We start from the raw sequence: 11,470 nt of genomic DNA on the forward strand, positions 1-11,470 counted from the left end.
TTGAGGGCTAGAATGACGAATTCATCAAGAAAGAATCTCTTTTAAAAAAAAATTATTACTTAGGCAGAAGTCGTTGATTTTGTTTGTGGGAATAACGGGTTGATCCTTCTATCATGGAGAATCAAATAAAAGCGTAGGACTCTGATCACATGTGAACCCATTTAAGTGCTTGTTTTATATTCTAGGGTATGTGCTCAAGCTAATAGAGATATGAGTAAATTATAAATGACCTTAAAAATTTTATTAAGTTGGTTTCTTTATTGGATTTAGAATTCAAAAATTTTACAGTATTTACCATCACCACTTCTATAATTAATTAAATTATAATAATATCAAATTTTTTTATGAGAAATTCTTATTTAGACTTATGATACAAATATACAAAATTTATATATTTAATAAGTATTCATAATGTGCCTGATTAAGGATGGAAAATGCTTTCTTCTTCACAATATTTTAATTACAATTTACAAGAACCAATCTTTTATGTCACAACCACAGCGAGCTGAGTTTTGTGATGGTCATTTTCGGCTAATTGTTTGCATTCCCCTGCGCACGTACTTCACCGTTAAGAACTCCTTTCATTGACCTTTTAACCTCTTTATTTATTTATTTTTTACAGAGAGCACACGTAGGGCAGAGAGCTTTGCAATTTCGCTGATTTATCTTCTTCATTTAAAATAATTATGCGATTAACTAATAAAAAATAAATGTATCTAATATAATTTAAATCTCCTATCATAATGAATTTAATAATTACTAAATTAAATATTAATAATCGTTCAATTAAATTATGTATAGTAAATATATAAATTTATATACAAAAATTGTGCTCATAAAAATTAATAAAAAGATTGAAAACATTAGAAGAGAAACTATGAACCGATTAAGATATTATTTATTGACTTGTTTTAATTACAAAGGAAAATTATTATTTATTTTTTATATTTTAATAAAATTAAATACTTATTTTTTCTATTTTAAAAATATATTTTTTTATTTTTTTATTTTTAATTTATAAGTTATTTAGCCCCTGTTAGTCAATAAAAAAGAGAATAGTTATAAACAGAATTGAAATATTGAAGGATTTAAAATTACAAAAGTTAAATCGTTAAATTAATCAAATTATAGAGATTAAATAATTAAGTTGAGAAAAAATTTACTTTAAAATAATAAAAAAATTAAATAATTTACAAGCTAATAGTTACATAAAAAATATAGTTCAATGAAAGATATTTTTCAGAATAAAAGTTTTTAAATCATTTAAAAAAAATAATTTATCTTTTTATTAAAAAAAATCTTTTTTTAAATTTTAAAATTTTTATTAAAATATAAAAATATTTATACATATATGATATATACCATTAGTTTAATATTATGATTAAATAATAAAAAATATTTTTTTTAAAAAAAATTTTAGAAAAAATATTTTTTAAAAAATTAATTTTTAGAAAAAATATTTTTATAATTAAATTATTTTTTATAAAATAAATAAAATTTAAATAATTTATTTTTTAAAATAAATAAATTAAATAATTAATTTTATTAAAATACAGTTATTAAATAATAATTTTTCTGCGAGTCCTTGTGCCGCACAACAACAACAGGAACGTAATTAATTTCAATGTCCAATGATTTTATAATGCTCTCAGCCATTTCTGCCAATTGTTTGCGATGGCATTCCCTATGCACATGTCAATGCTTAGGAATCCGCTTCGTTGACTTATCTTCTTCATTTAAAAGAATCATATCATTAACGAATAAAAATTGTAAACACTAGAAGTGATTGACCGGTGGAGTCATTTGGCATGCTCTTAGCAATGACTATCCAAAATCTCAAATTTGTTGGCCAGTTATATGAATTTTTTTTATTATTATATTAAATTTATATTAATAATCAAAATTTAAAAATTTTTTAATACATATTATACTTTTAACAGTTAAAAAATCTAAATGTTGTTATAATTTAAAATTGATGTATTCATGTTTTACATAGAGTGATTGAATGTGATGGATAAAATTCTTTCGCTATTCGGCACTATTCAGCTTTATTTAACGCAAAATTCATATCAATATTTAAAATTTATAATTTTTTTTGTATGTATATATAAGAGTAAATTATAAATGACCTTAAAAATTTTATTAAGTTGGTTTCTTCATTGGATTTAGAATTCAAAAATTTTACAGTATTTACCATCACCACTTCTATAATTAATTAAATTAAAAATAATTTTTTTTAATCTTAATATTATGTAACAATTCATACTAATTTTGCTCAATAAGGCACAAAATAATAATAATAATAATAATAATTATATTAAGATGTTTATAATAAGAAAACTCAAAGATGAAATAATAATTTATTATGAATGATATTAATATTTTCATTTTTTTATTAATCATATGATGAAAGCAAAATTTTAAATTATTTTAATTTAATTTTTAAAATATAAAATTTAAAGTATTAAATGTAATATAAATCAGAGATGAATTGTTTGCATTCCCTTGCATACGTACTTGACCATTATGAACTCATTTCGTTGGATTTTTTTTTTTTTTTTGCCCCTTTCAGAGAGCACACCTAGAACAGAGAGCTTTGCAATTTCGTTGACTTATTTTCTTCATTTAAAATAATCGTGCGATTAACTAATCTGTATAATATATAAACGGAGGAAGAGAGAAACAATAGGAATTTTCAAAATATGTTTTATTATTTTTATTATTTATACTTATATTAATTTTATTATTTAATTATTTTTAAAATTTATGCAAATTTAAAATTTTTAATATTATTTATATTTAAATTTTATTTAGTTAAGCTTTTTTATAATTTAAAATATTTATTTATAATTATAAAAACTTAAAATTTTATATAATATATAAAAGCGGAAAATTGGGACTTCCAAAGCGCATTTTACTATTTTTATTATTTATAAAATTTTCAACAATATATTTACATCGATAAGTAAATATTTTATTACTAATAACATATATTAGCAATATAATATTTATACCTAATCTATTATTTTCATAGCTAATTTGATTAAAATATAAAAATTAAATAAATAATAATTTTTCCTGATTGCAACCTGGTAATCTTTGCGCCACACAACAACAACAAGGTACGTAATTAATTTCAATGTCCAATGAGTTTACAATGCTCTCAACCATTTTCTGCAAATCGTCTGCAATTGCATTCCCCATGCACATGTAAATGCTTAGGGAATCCGCTTCGTTGACTTATCTTCTTCGATTAACTGGTGGAGTCATTTGTGCATTGTTGGATGTATGAATATAAATAAGGGTTCCTTTATTTTTTTTTAAATTATATATATATTTGTGTAAATTAATTCTCTTATATTTAAGTCTTGAAGTCTCTTTTTGTAAAAAGAATACTTTAATAATAAGAAATTAATGAACTCTTTTCTCCTTTTCAGGCTAAGTGGTATCAGAGCCTCGTAACGTCCCGGGGTCTCGAGTTCAAGTCTTGCTCCTGCGTAAAAAACAGCTCTGCGCTAAGAGTGGGCCTGGAAAACCCAGAGTCTGCGCAAGTGGAGTCGTGGTGGACTTAGGCCCTGGCCGTGCGCGGCCCATGGAGACTGAGAGCTTAAGAGGAATTTGGTGTGCTACCTGGGCAGAATATCCTTTTCTGGTCTCTTATTGAATATAACTATGAGAATATATTTTATTATATTTTTTAATATATTAAAAAAAATTAAATCCATCACTGCATTTGAACTTTGAAGTTTTTCAGATTACATGTCATTTTAAAATTTTGAATATTATTTTTAATTAGTTTCAATTGAAATTTAATTATTTAGACATTATAATATTAAAAATTAAAAATAATTTTAGTATCATTAAATTAAAATTTATTATTAAAATTAAGAATTGACATAGATGTTATTAATTAGGTTATTTTTAAAAAAAATTAATTAACATATTGTAGATCATTTTAGAATAAAATATTAATTTTATACATTTAATTTTTAGGTTAAAATTTAAGTTGAATAACTCAAATAAATTAATTTTCAAGCCATATAAATAATTCAATATACTCTCAATTTTATAAATTATTTAAATTCAGATTATTTAAAATTTTATATAAATCAACATCGGGTGTAAATTTATCAACTCTAGCTATCAAAGAATGAATTAGCTCAAGTAATTCAAGTGCACACTATACTCTTAACAATAACAACCAGCCAAAATCTCAGGTCGATTCCTTTTTCATAATTCAACTTTATTAGATATTAATTTCGTAGTAATATTCAAAACTTATATTTTCTTTATTGTATATTATACTCTTAATATTTAAAAAATATAAATGAGGCATGTCATAATTTAAAATCGATGCATTTACACATCTATATTTTACATATAGATTTTGTTTATTTTATAAAAAATAATTTATATGTGAAAAATATTTTTCATAAACTATAAAAGTATTTTTGGTTATTTGTTTATAATATTAAATTAATGATATTTATTTATTTGTATATGTATAAATGTGTTCACATTTTATGGTTTATTTAATTCAAATATTTAAATATCGGTATAATTAGTTAAACTTTTAAATTTTTTAAAGATTTTATCTAAATTTTCAAAATATTTAGAAAATTATTGTAATTTTACTTTTTTTAATATATTTTTCTACTTTATTTTTGTCTCATCCAACCTTACCATTGCTATCAACTATTTTCAAATTTCATTTTAATATTCATAGTGCGTCCAAATTTTTAACCATTTAATCAAATTAGATGGTTTTAATCACGGAATCTCTCACTTCACTGCTTCTAAATCTTATTTCTATTTCATGTCAATGATTATAAAAAATTATAGAGAGTTAATTAATGTGATAAAGTTGAATTTTTAATGTTGGCCATAAAACAGGTCAAAAAATGAACTTAACAAGTCGATTAACAAAAAATTTTAAAATTTTAAAAATTTTTAGAAATTTAGCTAATTTTATCAAAATTTAAATATTTAAATTAAATTGCCAAAACATTAAAAAAAATGGATTTTTTGCATTTACGCCCAATACAAAAAGTATTTCAACTTTATTATTATAACTGAAGCTGAATTTTATTTTAAATATATTAAATTTGAGTTTAAGTCAAATTCTGACACATCTCAAACTCACCTATATTATAAATAAGTTACATTTAAACTCAATTGTTATTAATATTACATTATTATATTAAAATTTAAATTAAATATAAATAACTTAAGGTTAGTAAGGCGCATATGTAACCCCATATAATGATTGTGCCATTTGTATTAATCAAGTTGTGAGTAGGTAGAGAAGCCAACGCCAACGCAAGTCCCAAATCCCTTTCTTTCCTTCTTTTCTAACTATTAACAACCTATTTTTTGTGATCAATAACAATAATATATTATAGTTTTCAATTAACTTTATCATATTTATTAAAATGCTTATAAATTTTTAAAGTTCTAATTTGACCGGAAATCATAATATTGTAAGCTATAATGTATAGTTAAACTCAATTACATATGACCATAGTATTTAACCTTAAGTATATTGTATAATATCTTGTAGATAGTGGACTATCATCATTGTGCTAGAGCAGAACAAGATGCTTTAAAATTCTTGGCAGGGATTAGGTATAATATGTACGAATCATTTTGTAGACATCTCAGCTATTGCAGTCATCGTATGTTACTGTTTCAACCCAATCGTCCGATATAGCAATGACGGATTACAATGCTTAGCACAGGCAGAAAAAACCTTGAGGCATGAGTGGCGTATCTGAAATTAATTGTATTTATCTTTAAATTTTGAATTTGGTGATAATAATGACTTTGCATTTTTCATACTTGAGCCTGTTTAATAATATTAACTGTTTTAATAGTTAGTTGTTTTAATAGCTGTTAATTGTTTTATTAGTTATTAACTATTAGATATTAATTATTAGTAGTTAGTTGGTCATATAACTATTAAAATAGAATTATTCAGTAAAAATAGTTATTAAATTAGCTGTTAAATATAAAAATAGTTAATCTTAATTAAAATACTCCTTCAACCTTCAAAAGTTAGGAGGGATAGCTTTTCATGAACCACTCTCACAACCTCTAAAAGCTAATATAAACACCATGTCATCCAATAGCATAAATAATAGAAGTAATATTTTGACACTGATTAAAACATTAAATACTATTTTAAAAGCTGTTACTGAACAGAGTCTTCATAAGTGGAATTGGCATTAATCAAAATTTCTAATGTTAGCAAAGATATCAAAAGAATTATTAACAACCCCAATTTCAATACTTGCAGTTGAAAATATATATATATATATATATATCAAGCTAATCCATATTTAATGTATATTAATGGAGATAATTTTGTAATTTCATATTTAAAAAAATTAAACTTTTATATTATTGTCCTTCTATAAATTTTCTTAAAATAATATGCACAATTTAAATTTGGTATTAAAATAATCTTTCATGCATTTATATTAGCTTTAAAAGCACTCCAAGTTTCAATACAAAATACAAATTTCAATATAAATTTCCACTTTTTATATTCTTATCATTAAAAAAGTTTCGCATTCATTTTATTTTTCAAAATTTTTTATTATTAAAATAAAAATTAACAAATGTTACTTTTTTATTTTTTTATATACTTGCATTTTATATTTTTATTTTATAGAATAATTGAAATAAAACTTTTTGTGAAATATATATATATATATATATATATATATATATATATATATATATATATATATATTAAAATTTTAATTAACTTCTTTGGCTCTAAAATTTTAATTAACTTCTTTGGCTCTAAAATTTTATCAATATTTTTTTGTGATAAATATGTTTTTATTATATGCACTCACACTGTTTGTTTATTTTTATGAAAAATATTTGGACATGATACATAAAAATTATTATCAAGTAAATACTACTACTAATAATAATAATAATAATAATAATAATAATTATTATTATTATTATTATTATTATTATTATTATTATTATTATTATTTCAATATATAATATATCATTATAATTGTAGTATTATGATATTCAATAATATATTTTTCAATAGTTTTTGTATATAAAAATAATAAGTATGTGGGTAATGGACAATTTTTATTTTATCAAAAAATAATTTATATTAATGCAAGATATACTAGTGATTCTTTTTAACATGTAAAGTATGCTCTGACCCATTTACAATCCTAATAATCACTAATTTTGATAATATGATTATCACAAATACTATACATGGCCTAATTTGAAAATTTAGCATGTATACTCTAATTTTAATAGGATGAGTATCATAAATATTATAAATACCCTAATTTGAAAGTTAACATATATTTCCTAATTCTACTAGTATTAAGTATTATACATGTCCTAATTCAGAAACCTATATGCCCTAATTATAATAGGCCTAATTTGAAGGTTTGTCATATATCTCGTAATTATGATAATACAACTATCATGAGTACTAGAGCCTTAATATGAAAGTTGACCACATATGTCATAATTCTGATAATATGAGCACCATCAATACCATATAAGCCCTAATTCAAAAGTTTATTATATGTGCTTTAATTTTACCAGTATGAATATGATAAATACTATATTAATTAGTCTTCATTCAAAAATATTAATAAAAGTATAAATATAAGCCAAACTTGATTTAACATGATTGATTTAGATTTTGAATATGTATTCAAATATCACAATTTAAATTATTATAATAATTTAAATTTTCAATAATTAGGTTCATTATCTTCATGTATAATAAGTAATTTCATTTTACAATTTGATTTATTTATATAATCTCTTATTCAATTGAGAAGTCACATATTAAGATTCTAATTAATCAAGTAATCTTTTATTATAAATCTATATTTAAAACATTTGTATATTAATTATCATATTAGATATATAATAATTAAAATGATTTATTTATATATTTTTAGATTTTATATTTTGTATATGATTATAGAATTAAGACAATTAGATACATTCACGAGGTTGGGCTTGCAACTTTATGTCCTTGCCTCGTGTTCATGATTTCAAAAATATCCAAAATTGTTCGGCTCAACTTTACCAATTTTTGGATGACCACGTACTTGTTGTGAACATGCTTAATTGAAAGTATTGGGACAATATATCGTACTCTTCATTCTTTTTTTTTTTTTTTAAATATATTTTAGTAGCACAACTTTTATAAATTATTTCAATTTCATTATTGTTAAAAAAAAAATGAAATATTCACATAGGAGAACACATTAAGAAATTCAAGTTTTTAAATTTTTAAATTAAGCAAATTTTCTCATTTTTATACAATTAAAGACTAATTATTAGCATTTACTCAAACAAAAATAAAAATATTAACATGTCATATGTGTAGCATCCATCATTTTCCGACGTCGGAATTTCTATCGTTGATGGAATATTCTAACGAGCTTGAAGATTCCTCAGGCAAGAAAATAGTGGTAAGAAGTGCAGGTGTTTTTACGTATGATATTTTCAAAATGTATTTAAAAATAAATATATTTTAGTGATTTTGCTCAAAGAAAAGTTTTAAATAACTTTTGGGTAGAAAGAACTTCAGCAGTCAAAGGATTGACTTTAGGCAGTTGAAGTTCTTTTTACTGTTCAAATTGATTTTGGGAAGAATAGATTTTGGCAGCCAAAACTATGACGTCGGCGGTAAAAGTCCAGAACATCTTCATCAGAGTACCATGCATTCTACTTTTCTGGTGACCAATGTCTGTCCGGACAACTAGAACGTCTAAAGCTATTTGTAAACTGGAGTGAGGAGTCATAAATAACTCAAATAATAGTAAGAAAAAATTTAGAAAAATTTAAGAAATAAAAAACAATGAAGTTAAATGAGCCGGTACCCTAGCGATGGGTGACCTTGACGGGAACTTGCAGTCTTCACAACTAGAAGTCCTAAATCCGGAAGAAAATTCATGAAATAATTTTTGAGACTCCAAAGAAGAGTCATTGAGGTTTCTATGGCATTAGAATGCCAAGAAAAGGCTTAAAAAATTTTTTTGATTGGTACAGACGATTTTGGCTCAATAAGCGAAAGGAGGGCATTTTGGTTATTTTATCTTCGGAGATGATTTTTGACCAACTTGTCCAGTTAAGTAAATAATTATTATGATATAAAATATGAATAAATATTACTAAAAATTTAATTAAAAGTAAGTGAAAAAGAAAGAAAAAGAAAATAGAAATAAATACCACATTTATGACATCATGATCATGTGAGAATGATGCAATAAAAACTCATGGAGCAATCACCATTTAACAACACATTTAAATGCATTTAAAATGGGAAAAAGAAGTCAAATAAAAGAATTATTTTCTGCCTTCTTATTCCCTATCCAGACGAAGCTCTCTCTCTACACACACACCTCCATTTTTACTCTCTTTTCTCACTAGAACTCTCTTACAACAACACCATAAAACTTCTTCTTATCTTCATTAAAGTTGATCCTTGTAATTAGAACTAGCTTGAGGCAGCACAAGGGAAGGGAAACCAAGAAGTTTATCAAGATTGGGGTTAGCTCTCAAAGAGGTTAGTGCTAGAGTCTTTCTTTCTCTCTTTTAATTCTTGATTAGAACTAGGAATTGAACTAAGAAATTGAAGAAATTGTGTAAAAATATGCATGTAGGGACACTATCCAATTTTCGGCAGCCTTAAATCTTCTTGAGTTTGATAGCTTTTAATGGATTTAAAATGGTATAGGGCTGTCCCTTGACATGTATAAGTGAATTGAAAACTTTAATTGTGAGTATAATGTAAGATTTGAGTATTTGGGATTTAGGGTTTTATGAAAATTTAGGGTTTTGTTCATGTAATGGTGCATGAACATTTTAATGGTCAATTAGTGACCATTTAGTAAGATTTAACTATAAATTAAAGTGAATTAGGGCATTGAAGTTTGATTTGGTAAATTGCCCTTAAGGTGCCAGAATCACTGGACTTGAGTTCAGTGTGATTGGACAACAATAACTGGAATTGTAAAACTTCAATTGGTGCAAAGCCAATTGAAGGTGAAACTAGACACATAATATCACAACTTTTGATGAAGAAATCTTGCCTAGAAGACAAACTTAGGATATCTTAAAAATTGACCAAATCTGGGTAGCACCAATTCTGCTTGGGCAAAATGACCAAATGAACAGTGTTCATTCATTTGGTCATAACTCAGTATAGAAAGGTCCAATTGACCTGAAATTTATATCAATGCAAAGATTAGACAATTTATAACAACTTTCATGAAGAACATAATTCTAAATTTTGACCAGAATTTAATGGAATTATCCACCAAAGTCAAGATACCAAATCTAGCAGAACCAAATTGCCTGAAATTCGTACAAAGTTAATCCGCCGATTATGGTAAAATAGCCATAAATTGAGTTAGAAAACTCCAAATGGAGTTATTCAAAAAGAAAATTAAAGAAAACACATAAAGGAACAACTTTGATGAAGAAAAGTTTTCCAAATTTTCACTGTAGCTTAGACCAACGAAACAATAAACTTAAGGTATGAAATATGAAAATTTTGAATAACATAAAGTAAGCTTTGAAATGGTATTGGAAATCAATGCCAACAAAAATAAAATGTAAAATATGGTATATTGATGAACTTAGGCTTAACAAATCTATTATGAATCAAAAACTCAACCTTTAAATGAAAATGGTCAAATGAATAGTACCACTAAATTATGTAAAGTAGAAAAACAAACTATAAGAATCATCATAGTTGTTAATATAAGATGTGGTAGGTAAATTGTGAATGATGAAGTTGAGTGACCCCAATGATATAGGAAATGGTATAATAAATTAGAAAGCTATTGTAATGATTAAAATATAGATAATGCAAATAGTTGATTTAAATTTTTGAATTTGAGTGACACAAGGATTTAAGAAAAATTTAGTTAAATTTGAAATCCATGAAATATTCATTAACTACTTGGAATATGAATAATAATTTACATAAATAGGGCAATGAATAAATGAATGTATAAATAAGACTTTGGTTCCCATTATGGGAGAAAGGACAAGAAAAAGTATTTTGAGTACAATGGTGCATGAGAACAATTGTTTTGAATTGTGATCATTATGGATAACATAATGAATATATAAATTACGATGAATGCATAAATTATGTAAATATTAAACTTAGAGATTTATGTTTCTATTATGAAAAATATTAAAATGCTAGAAATTATAATTAGAACCTATAATGAAATAGTGAAACTTATGAACAATTAATGGTACTATGTGCCTATGTATTACCTAGACACGTGTCAAATTGGATAGATTAACATGCTAATAGGGTATTGTTTTAGCAAGATCGCTGAAAAAGCTTCATACCCGTGATTCATGGCTTTATTCCCACACTCATGGCTTTTTAGCCAAAACTGACTGCGATACGTGGCTGACGCTTCGCTGGCCCCATGTA

Source organism: Hevea brasiliensis, chromosome 13 (assembly GCF_030052815.1).
Source record: "Hevea brasiliensis isolate MT/VB/25A 57/8 chromosome 13, ASM3005281v1, whole genome shotgun sequence".
In the NCBI taxonomy this organism is placed as follows: Eukaryota; Viridiplantae; Streptophyta; class Magnoliopsida; order Malpighiales; family Euphorbiaceae; genus Hevea; species Hevea brasiliensis.